The 12,440-nt window shown below is 36.4% G+C and overlaps 1 long non-coding RNA gene across 1 annotated transcript; it reads left to right on the plus strand.

The window, feature by feature from the left end:
* The first annotated feature begins 1,149 nt into the window (after positions 1-1,149).
* LOC129256061 (uncharacterized) lies at positions 1,150-11,599 on the plus strand. Its single transcript, XR_008583898.2, has 3 exons — positions 1,150-3,186; positions 4,325-4,389; positions 11,520-11,599. It is a non-coding gene; the product is annotated as an uncharacterized LOC129256061 (long non-coding RNA).
* Positions 11,600-12,440: the final 841 nt, after the last annotated feature.

Raw genomic sequence — 12,440 nt, forward strand, 5'->3', positions numbered from 1 at the left:
AGACATTTTTAAAAGATGCAAGTTTATTTTTTATTATTATTTTTTTTTGTCCCCTTTATCACTTAAAAAAAAAAGGATTAAAGAAAGAAAATAATAAGGAAGTATAAGGAAAGGAAGGACGAAAGAAAAGAAAGAAGAAGTGAAAGGTAAAGAAAGGATAAATAAAAGGGAAAAAAGAAATAATTGAGCATCTAATACGGGTGTATTTCAACTTCGATCTCGACGCCTCCGTTTGAATTCTCAGTCGGAATTCGCCTTCGCCGTAGTTGCGATATGGACTGAAGTTAGCGATCATAATGATGTGAACCTGCCGCACGGACACACAGGCGGCAAGTTTTTATATCAAATTTGCTAAAATTGATATAATAAAATGCAACCAAAATTTAGAAAGAAATGTGATGTGAGTGACATAATCAACTCTATTTGCATACCATTGTTTTGTGTATATACCGTTAACTGTTTTGTGTTAAAAAAGGGAAATTTCTCTATTAATTCAAAGATTTTTTGTTGATGTGCACTTGACCTTTAACTCACTTCCCTTCCCACCCCTGCCCAAATAAGTGTAATCAAGAACTTGAAAATGAAAAGTGATTAAGAAGAAGTAAGATTTAATCATGTAGTTATTAATAGCTCCATGATTTAATAATACAGGCCTAAATAGAAATTCACTTGAAAGTAAAAAGAGAATAAAGCTGGGTAGGAACGGGGAAGGAATATGATTTAAAGAAAAAGCAAAAATATATCCACACCACCCCCGAAAAAAAAAAAAAAACATGTTCCGGCGGGTTCGATCCAGGTTTCCTGCACACGTCAAAACATTGTTCTTACGTAAGTCGCCACAGATCGCTTTCATACTACTTTGGGGTTTTTAATGCTATATTAAATGTTGTTAGTCTGTGCGCCGCTGTTGACCAATCAAAACGCGGCGTTCGGAGCGAGACGACCCACGTGACGCGTCTGTCGTCTGTAATGGTCGAATGTCGGGCTACAACACGCAAGTCTACAGGGATTTTCGGTGGAAGAATCGGACGATGACTTTGTCGTGCGAGGTCATGATGGGCTGCAAGGGCGGCGAGTCCGTGAAGAGTGGCAGGCCCGACACGCGGTGCGATTTTGGAGCCCGGGCGTGGCGGATCCTGGGAGGAGATACGGTTCAACCCAGAAAAATGTTGATTTGAATAAATATAGAAAAATCATACTAGCATAACACTGAAAATTTTATCAAAATTTGATGTAAAACAAGAAAGTTATGATATTTTAAAGTTTCGCTTATTTTTCACAAAACAGTGATATGCACAACTATTAAAGAAATGCAAATGAGACAGTCAATGATGTCCCTCACTCACTTTTTCTTTTGTTTTTTACTGTTTGAATTATACAATATTTAATTTTTTACAGATTTGACAATAAGGACCAACTTGACTGAACCATATAGTATTTAACAATGCTAGTTCCACATGTACATGGAGGAATCAAGCGTTGTTTCACTTGACAATGAGGAGAAAATTAGAATATTTCATGTAATAGAATACAAAAGAAATAGTGAGTGGATGACGTCATCAGTCTCCTCATTTGCATACCGACCATGATGTGCGTATAACTGGTTTGTGAAATTGAGCAAAATTTTAAAATGTCATAACTTTCTTATTTTACATCCAATTTTGATGAAGTTTTCAGTGTTTTGCTTGTTGGATTTTTCTCTATTAAATCAACTTTTTGTTGGGATGGACTTGTCCTTTAAGCAACATTACGTATCCATTAAAGTGCATGTCGGACCCAAAATTGCTCCATAACATGATTTTGTGTACAAAGTCAATGTAAATTGAGTTTTCTCACCTTATTCATAAAGATATGATTATTTTTACTTTCATCCGCTGAAATTAATTGATTTTAGCATGATTATGCTTTAAAAAGTATCTGCTTTAAATTTGGTGAAAAAACAAAGAAAAACAAAAGGTAAAAAAAGGAAATACATAAAACTATGAAATGCATAAGAAATTCATTTTCAAACCAGGATTTTTTTAATTTGTAATTGTTAGCAATGGTGTAAAGAATATTTTCACTAAAATATTAGCATTCTAACAATAATAAATAATAATATGTCCATTTATATAGCGCAGTTACTATGTGCATACTTAACTGCGCTTTGATACTTGGTATCATATTATTACCCCGGCTGTAGCTGAGCTGCCATATTAATAGGCGCTAAAGCGTTCAAGGAATAAATCCTATCGGGTACCCATTCACCTCACCTGGGTCGAGTGCAGCACAAAGTGGATAAATTTTTTGCCGATGCTGGGATTCGAACCCACGACCCTCTGTTTCAAAGTCCGAAGACTAATCCACTGGGCCACAACGCTCCATTCTATGAGCTTTTTATTGTGAATTTAGAGCAAAAAGTGTGATTAATGCGTAAATTAGCATAATTAATTTACATGAAATAAAATCTGATGATTTCAGGAATATAAACCATACAGCCCTTGTAGATTACATCCCACACTATTATCATGACAATTTTCATGGCGTTCGCATGATCGGCGGCTGAGATCTCAAGGGGTGTTGATTCACCCCCCCCCCCCCCCCAAGTCATAGAACACCCAAAAAAGCCCGGTCTGGCTTGATAGGGTTTAGGCATTTGCCATATATGGGATTACAATCATTGCATATATATAGGCTCACATAACACATTATATGACATTAGCCGGCGATAGAAATTTTACTGTGTCAGCTCAAAATATTGGAAATATATTTGTGTGCATGATTGAGTTGATATTTAATTACTTGTACCATAATTGTTTTTTTTTTCTTCATTGTCTTTCTCTGTTTCAATACTGCAGGCTTTCACTGATTACATGTAGCTAATCTGAACAATCTGCTTTTCTGAGTAATCGAGTTTGATGAATACTCACCTGATCTATTTGACTAGATCTTTCCAAGAGGAAATACTGACTGGATGCCCTCTATAAGCTTGTTATACTGTGCAGGAGAGAATGAAGTACAGCACCCAAGGAAAGTGTGGATAATTGCAAAGATAGAGCTCAGAAATTTACTTCAGATGTGTAGCTGTTGAACTGCAAAATTAAGCTGGAGCACTAAAGTTATTTGAAAGTGGAATTACAATTGTGATTGATTGATGTACTGTAGATGACTTCACCATGAGTACCAAGTGGAATAATGTCAAAAGTGGTATGTTTGCTTAGAAATTCCAAATATTCCCCTTTTAAGTGTACATTTTTTTATATACTCATACATATGTAATTTGACTGATGTAATAATTGTATCTTATATTTATTTGGTATAAAGTATTCTATGTTATACTTCTGGCTATCCCCTCCCCTCCTCAAAGGACAAGTCCATCCCAACAAAAAGTTGATTCAAATAAAAAGAGAAAAATCCAACAAGCATAACACTGACAATTTCATCAAAATCGGATGTAAAATAAGAAAGTTATGACTTTTTAAATTTTCGCTTAATTCCACAAAACAGTTATATGCACATCCTGGTCGGAATGCAATTGAGGAGACTGATGACGTCATCCACTCACTATTTCTTTTGTATTTTATTGTATGAAATATTAAATATTCTAATTTTCTCCCCATTGTCAAGTGAAACAAGGATTAATTCCTCCCTGAACATGTGGAATTAGAATTGTTTAGTACTATAAGGTTTAGTCAAGTTGGTCCTCATTGTCAAATCTGTAAAAAATGAAATATTGTATAATTCAAACAATAAAAAACAAAAGAAATAGTGAGTGATGGACATCATCGACTGACTCATTTGCATGTCACTGAGTTTGGCATATCACTGTTTTGTGAAAAATAAGTGAAACTTTAAAATGCCATAACTTCCTTATTTTACATCCGTTTGATTTTTCTCCATTTATTCAAATCAACATTTTTCTGGGGTGGACTTGACCTTTAATATCTTGTTGAAACAATGGTTAATTTTTTAAATTGTCAGTCATACAGCTTTTGGCTGATTTTAGTCTGTTTATATATGCACATATGGTACTTTAAAGGAGTAATCCAGGCTGAAAATGATATATTTGAACAGATAAATAAAGTCAGACAAATATAACACCTAAGATATATTGTAACAATCTACATGTAGGCCTATGCTTGATATGAATGTATTATTCTGTAAAATTAAAACTTCTTTAATAAAGAAAAACTTTTAATTTTCTATTGACAATGGAAAGTTACATTTACATACTTTATGATTGCACAAGATGGAAAATCCATACAATTTCGAGGCTGTATTATTTTGGTGACTGCAGTTTGTTGTTTCTAAATCAATTCTTAAAAACAATTTTTTATTGGAACAGGATCAAAGACTTGGGTTCACTCTGCAGCAGCTCTGACAGCTGGTCATGTTGTCTATAATGTAAAAGTAAGTTGACTTGATTCATGTTTGTGTTCTGGACTACTATTGTTTGTTTTTAATCCCCCAGCATGGTTATGACTTTATTGTAATTATTCAGTGTCATTTCAGTTGTGAGACAAGATGAAAAATGGAAATATCAAGACCTACATACATATGTACTTTAGAGAGAATATCAAAACATTTTCCCATAGCCTTAAAATCGAACATACTGAAGCTTTTCGACATTCACTCATCGATCAGGGGCGGATGCAGGGTTTTTCGAAAGGGGGGCACATTTTCCACTAGGAAAAATTTGACAAGCAAAAAAAAAAAAAAAAACGTATTACATTATAAATTTTAATTGTGCCTCTCAAAAGGGGGGAGGGCACGGGCCGGCTGTGCCCCCCTTGATACGCCAGTGACATGAATGACTAGAAAGCTAGAGCGATGTAATATAAACTCCTCAAAAAAAGTTTGGAAATCTGAGTTTGGCCATGAATTTCTCCAAACTCCCAATTTTACATAATGCATATCATTCAAAAGATAATTTAATTCTCTTTAAAATGATACCATGCTTGTTATGATCATGCCATCACGAAAAGAGCAGGATTCAAAAGTGTTGGATGAGGTCTGAATTGAAAAGTTGCAAAACGGGCAGAAATTGTCACGAAGGGTCAATAAAGAACATTCATGATTCTTTTGTCTGTGTCAATAGAGATGACAATCCATTCAAATCGAGACCCTGCTTCTTCATTTTGATGTTTTGTTGTGGTTTATGTAGTGATGGTTCTGTGAGATAACATGGTTTGAAATACCCATGCATGTTTGTTTGCTATGTACAGTTTGCTAAATAAATCGACAGAGTTCAGGGGCATAACTGGTTGGTGGTGGTGGGGGGGGGGGGCACAGCAAGAGCCAAAAATTTCACGGTCATATCACGGTATGAACAGGATTTATTTATGATTGTGTCCGAGCATTACAGCAAAGTTCTATATGGCAGTGATAAAAAAAGAGAGACACAGCATGGCGCGTGGTCCCAAGTGAGCGAAGCAAGCAAGAAAAAAATCACCTTTTCATAAGAATCTAACTTAGAATTAGATTTTGACATCATATTCAGAAAATAACATCATATCTTACATTTTTCCTTTCTTTTTCTTTCCTCTTTTTTTTTCTTGGTTGTATAACTTTTGGGGGTCAATGCTACATGTATGCAGGTGGGGTCCGAAATCTCTTAATATTAAGTCATTTTAAACCTTGAAGATTGCCGCTATTTCAATCAAATCACTGGAATATACACTACAACACAGTACTCAATTGCGTATAATAAACCAGATATTTTAAGAAAAAGCACAACCTATAATTAGCCAGCAAGCGAAAAAAATTTGTTGGCTTTTTGAAATGAAATTCTAATTACGTGATAGATTTTCACATTATATTCAACAAATAACTTATCACATTTCACTGTTTTCCATTCAGTTTGTTTTGTTGCCTTCTTCATTTTATTTCCCCCCCCCCCCCCTTGGCTGTGGAACCAAGCCCAACCCCCCTGTATACCAGTGCTTCAACGTAAAGCTTTAATGTATAAGGGTCCATACAGGGGCCCCGTTAAAAGAGCCCTTAGAAGATTTCAGATTAAAAGTCCCTATACTGCATGGGGTCTGGGGCAGACCCCCCCCCCCCTTCGTAGCTTCGGAGATTTAGCCAAAGTAAACATTAATAAGATGCTTCTTTGGTAAATCTAGCTAGTGTAATGCTTTGCTTAGGTAGGGAATAATATAAGGGAATGTAGCCATTATCGCATAAAATTTTGCATGCTTATAAAAAACTTCATACACAATATTATATGCCATCCATCTTTCTTTCCGTTCTGTATTTTTTTCAATCCTCGGCACCCCGGTCGTGTTATTAAAGTTCTCCTCTTTTTTCATGTCCCTTTTCGTCATTTTCGAATTTAGCTTTTGGCTCATTCCATTCTACCTTCATTTCCTTTTACTTTTTGTCTCTTTTCTTTCCATTTCCCGCCATTCTTGCCCGTGCCATTTTGTCATCTTTTAATCTATTTCCCTGTCTTGCCAATGCATTAATATTTTGGGATATTTTGCCCTTTCTCACTTTAACGTTCTTTCATTGCTTTTCTCCGCTTTCCTTCCGTTTTACTTAGGTTTTTCATTCCCTTTCCTTTTTCCTCCTTTCCTCTTTTTATTCCTTTTTTCCTTTTTTTCTTTTTGTCTCCCTTTTTTCTTTTTATAAAATTGCAATGTATTGGAGAATTGGGGTAATACCATATTAACAGAAGAAACACATCAGCTTACAATCAGTGATCCGAGGAAAGATGCCTAACTTTATGGATTAACTTGAGATAAAATACTAAGGAGGTTAGGATTGAGTATGATGTGTGATGGCTACCAATTATTTTTGACAAAGAAGGAATATCATGCAGGCAGGCTCATTGTAGTCATGATATGTAGGTGTCCGTATATGGTATAAGACCATTACTTTCTGGAGCCAAGAAGGACTACACATTTCTGATTCTGCGCTGTCATTAACATGACTTGGGGTAATTTATCAAGCTTTTTTCTCAAGAGCATACAACGTAAAACTAAATTCAATACCAGTTCTCACTATACTTATAGTGATGGCGAATAGATTCTGATTTTTTTTGGTTCTTTTGTCTCTCGTGGTTTACTCCTACTTTGTCAGTAATCAGAGAAGTTGACATCATGGTCACCAGCAACAGCACAGTTAAGGGTGAATGTAAAATTAGTTTTAACATTGTAAAACTTATAACCTGTTAATACACCTATAATATACCTTGAGAAAAAAAAACATATCGCCCTTAATCATCAGTTTGCAATTGAAGATTGGACTCACACAGTATTCATGTATTTTGTTCCCATATGAGCTCACTTTGACCCCAATGACCTTGTCTTGACCCCTTATATCTGCCATTTTAGTAAAAGTTTGTTGACCTTTGAACTTTCAGTTCATAACTTTTTCATTGGAGGTCAAGGGTATATGGTGCTGTACACTTTTTTTTATCAGTATAAGAGGACAAACAATTTGATGTATGACTCGACATGATTGGGACATTAAAAAAAATGACCCCAATTGACCATATTTTTACCCCTCACATGGTCAAGATGACTATTAGAAATTTGACACCAAGTTAAATATTGTTCCTTGTGATGTCACTGAACTTATAACAGTGAAAAATCAAACTTGGCCAATTTGTCAAAGTAGATGACATATGCTGCCTGACTTATATATAACGCCCTCAATCAGCGATATTTTTTCTCGCCTGCATAGCAGAGCGAGACTATAGGCGCTGCTTTTCCGACGGCAGCGGCCACGGCGGCGCCGTCAACATTGAAATTTTAACCAAGGTTAAGTTTTTGAAATGTCATCATAACTTAGAAAGCATATGGACCTAGTTCATGAAACTTGGACATAAGGGTAATCAAGTATTACTGAATATACTTGCTGAGGTTCAGGTCACATGACCAAGGTCAAAGGTCATTTAGGGTCAATGAACTTAGACCATGTTGGGGGGATCAATATCGAAATTTTAACCGAGGTTAAGCAAGCCTTGAAATAAGCAGCTGCAGACCAGGGGCAATTAAAATAAAATAATAACCCCGGCTCACAGGCTTTTTACAGGAACCGGGGGCAATTAAAAAAATATATATATAACGGTGAACCACACCGCAAATTTGTTTATAGTAAGCGCAGCTCCTGCAGTTTTTTAATTAGTACATGAATAGCATGCCAACTATTAGGCTTATTCAAACATTTAAGAAATCAGATTTAAATGTTTAAGTGTGTTTTGACACCCTCACTCCACATCCCCTTTACAACCACACACACATGGGCTTATTTATTTTTCATCTTTAATGAACCACGAACAATGAACCCCCCCCAAAAAAAAAAAAAAAAAAATCTAAATAAATGAATAAAATAAAAATATAAAAAAAGAGAGAGATGGAGAAAGAGAGAATTCAGATCAAATAATAATAAATTTAGAAAAAAAATAAATAATTTTAAAGTTTTTTTTTCATGGTTAGAATCACGTGTGTGGGTGAGTGTTTGTGTGTGATTGTGACTGTGAGGTGCACTTGGATTGCATATAAATTATGTTAAAGAAATGAAGAAATGAAATCAATATCTAACTCAGTCTATTCAAATTCCAGCACATAGCCACAGGCTATGTACATGTATTGTAGGTTCATGTACCTTAAGTTTTTCACAAGTTATTTGAAAACGCAGATCTCCACAGAAAATGCCTTTCATTCTGGGAGAGTCTAAATTTGGTGAAAATGTATTCATTAATAACTTAAATATTCATCACAATGAAGAAATCATAAAGTTTTTTGACAGTTTTCAAAAATTAACATGAAATCTAAACTCTATCTTAAACAGAAAATCACCATCACTTAGGCCATTACTGACAGAATTCTCACCCAGAGCTCTGGCAGAGAACATGAGCTCAAACTGACTAGCTGCACCACACTCAAGTGCACGGCGTCCTCCTATTTTTTTTTTAGATGGAGCCTTGTTTGACGATTTATTGTCTGATGATATTTACCCTTCTCCAAGAAAGAAAGTAAAAAGCTATAATTCACAACTATAAGCTAAGTGATTTTGGATTATTAAGGCTCCGTTTTGACAAGCAAAGTCGGCGACTGAGGATAAAAGACTCGCACATCGTATGTGCTGTGAACAGGGATTTATCTCCTGTGCATTTCTAATTACTATATCGCAGAATTGTGATATCCCAATTGGAAATGTGTGCATTAGAAATTGCACATGGTGAAGTATGGAAAAACCGCTACCGGAAGAACGCGCGCACATGTATTACAGAAAAAAAAAAGACGGACGTAGCTCACTTTTTATGGTACAGGAAAAAAGACGCACTTGGCAATTTGAAACTGTGCTTATCGTAAATTGAAAGTTACTTGATTTTGGCTTTTCAGTTATTTAAATTACATGTATGATATGGCTTCACTGCTCACTCACGGCGGGCGCAATTACATGGAAAATATTTGCGCCCGGTCGTCAAAATTTAGATGATTTTGGGGCTTTATGGGCGCAATTGATAGTTTTATGAGCGCGAATTTGCGCTCAGCGCCCGCTTATTTGAAATGTTACCATAACTTTAAAATTGTATGGATCTAGTTAATGAAACTTGGAGATAAGAGCAATCAAGTATCCTTGAACATCCTGTGCTAGTTTCAGGTCACATGGCAAAGGTCATTTAGGGTCAACAAACTTTGGTAAAGTTGGGGAACATTATTTGAGGAATTGTCATATTTTTAAAGTCTATGGAACTAGTTCTTCAAACTTGGACATAAGAGCAGCAATGTATCCCTGAATACCCTGTGTGCATTTCAGGAACATGGCCAAGATCAAAGGTCATTTACAGGTTTGAAATGTTACCATAACTTTAGAAGTGTATGGATCTAGTTAATGAAACTTGGAGATAAGAGCAATCAAGTATCCTTGAACATCCTGTGCTAGTTTCAGGTCACATGGCAAAGGTCTAAGGTCATTTAGGGTAAACAAACTTTGGTAATGTTGGGGAACATTATTTGAGGAATTGTCATAACTTTAAAGTCTATGGATCTAGTTCATGAAACTTGGACATGAGAGCAGCAATGTATCGATCCCTGAATACCCTGTGTGCATTTCAGGAACATGGCCAAGATCAAAGGTCATTTAAAGGTCAATGAACTCTGGCCATGTTGTGTTGAATTGTCATCAAAACTTAGGAAGTTTATGGATCTAGCTCATGAAACATTGGCTTAAGGGTAATCAAGTATGAATGATTGTTTTGCACATGTCTTAGGTCACATGATCATGGTCAAAGGTCATTTTGGGCCAATGGACACAATATTGTATTATCATATTACTTAGTGTTTCTTCTGTGAATGATTATTCATTAGCTGTTTTCAAAGGAAGCACTGCTGATATATCAAATTGCGTAATGCAGGCGAAACTGCCAGAGGCGTTCGACTTGTTTGTTTTAATGTACATGTCTGAAGATTTTCATTATGACAAAGAAGTGTAATGTGTAATGACAATATGCAAGCATGACTGCCATAAGCATTCCACTTGTTCTTTTCATTTTAATTGTAAATTATGTAAGACCCCTGTTACATCTGAGAGATTCCCTACCTCGGGCCGGCCCGGGGCCTACCTCGGGTCGGAAAGAAATCAGATGTAAACATCCTAAACCTACCTTGGGCCACCTTTTAGCGAACCTACCCGAGACCACATCCAGAGGTAGTCTCGGGTAGGTATCGGGCCGGCCCCGGTCCACCGATTCGTAGATGTAAACGCACGCAAGCTTTCGAACCTATCTTGGTCCGTTCGCCAGCTGTCAGATTACGTCATAGCGCGCGCTATCCCCTCCCCAGCTCCGTCGTTCTTCGAATGAAAAAATTGCTTACGACTTTCCCGAATCAGGGAATACACATTAATATTCTTCATAATGTATTTGAGGGTCTGTACTTTTCGGGGTTTTAAATATCTAGAAATAACAATGTACGCTATCCGATCGTAACCAAATGGCGAGCTAGCAGTCAACGAGTGTAACGAAATGTAAGCAACTTCAATTAGTGCGCGCAAATTATTCAGAGCCTATAGATCGAGAGCGCTCTTTGGTGTCAGCAATCGGATACCGCTCGAAACCGTACCGATAGGGGAGGGAATGAACGCTGTGATGTAAACAGACCACATTTCGGATTCGGTCCGTTCGCGAAGCTAATCCACCAATAATCCAGTCAAGGTTGCAAGTGGACTCGGTCGGGTCTCGGGTAGGAAACTTTCAGATGTAACAGGGGTCTATCTTTCATTACCGGGTATATACATGTAGGTTGTGATAGTAGGTCTTGAAAATGTGTCTGATAGTCTACAGAGAGCCTTGATGTTTTTAATCACACAACCCCAAACTGAAATGTACTGCATTTGAAAATAATTCTTTAGTCAGTATTGTATCTTGATTAATAATGGTCATGATAGAATTGTCATCATTTTAAAGTAACATACAGTATGTTCAGTACATTAAAGTTCCATGAAATATTTGGTCAAATATTTTTTTATCGAATCAATCAATTTGAAATGTGAAAAATAAAGTGTCTGTGCTATTGATTTACTAACAGTATCTCGGAGCAGTAGATGTATCATCCCCCAAGGGAGCTGATATTGTCAAAGAAGCTGTAACAAAGTTAAAGGTAAATACATTTATCATTTAATTAGCCTGTTCTTTAACCCTAATCCAGCGGCGGGGGGGGGGGGGGGGTGGGGTGGGGTTAAATCAACCCACCCCTCGACATTTTTCACGACCATTCCTCTGCGTGAAATTGTTTGACTGCGCCGCTCGCTGACTTTTTACTTTGAAGTCTTGCCATTTTTTAAGACCAAATTTACAATGCCCAAGTATGTGGTTCGATAATTACGCAACATTAAAGGAGAATGAAACTCTTGGAGCAAGTTAGCTTATGTGAAAGCAGAAAAATCAAAGAATAAGATCAACAAAACTTTGAGTAAAATAGGACTAGCAATAAAAGAGTTATGAGCATTTGAATGTCGAGATCACTAATGCTATGGAGATCCTCCTATTGGCAATGCGACCAAGATCTGTGATGTCACACACGTACAACTCTCCCATTTGGACACTGAAAATATACCCCAAAACATCTCTTTTTGCTCATTCTAATCATATGACAAACGATTCATCAATGATATAATGTTGTGAAACCTCTGTACTTGTCATCTTATAAAGAGAACACCTCACCTTGTGATAGACTCTATAAAAAAGAGAATATAAGTGAAATAAGTACTAAAGTAATGAGGGAGTTGTACGTGTGTGATATCACAGATCTTGGTCGCATTGCCGATGGGAGGATCTACATGGCACTAGTGATCTCAATATTCAAATGCTCATAACTTTCTTATTATTCATTCAATCTTCCTCAAACTTTCAACAATATGTTTCTTTGATTTTTCTCTTTGATATGGATTCAGCTGGTTTCAAGGGTTTCATTCTCCTTTATGTATCAAGTGCATGTCATACCCAAAAT

The sequence above is a fragment of the Lytechinus pictus genome, chromosome 3 (genome assembly GCF_037042905.1).
Source record: "Lytechinus pictus isolate F3 Inbred chromosome 3, Lp3.0, whole genome shotgun sequence".
Classification (NCBI taxonomy): domain Eukaryota; kingdom Metazoa; phylum Echinodermata; class Echinoidea; order Temnopleuroida; family Toxopneustidae; genus Lytechinus; species Lytechinus pictus.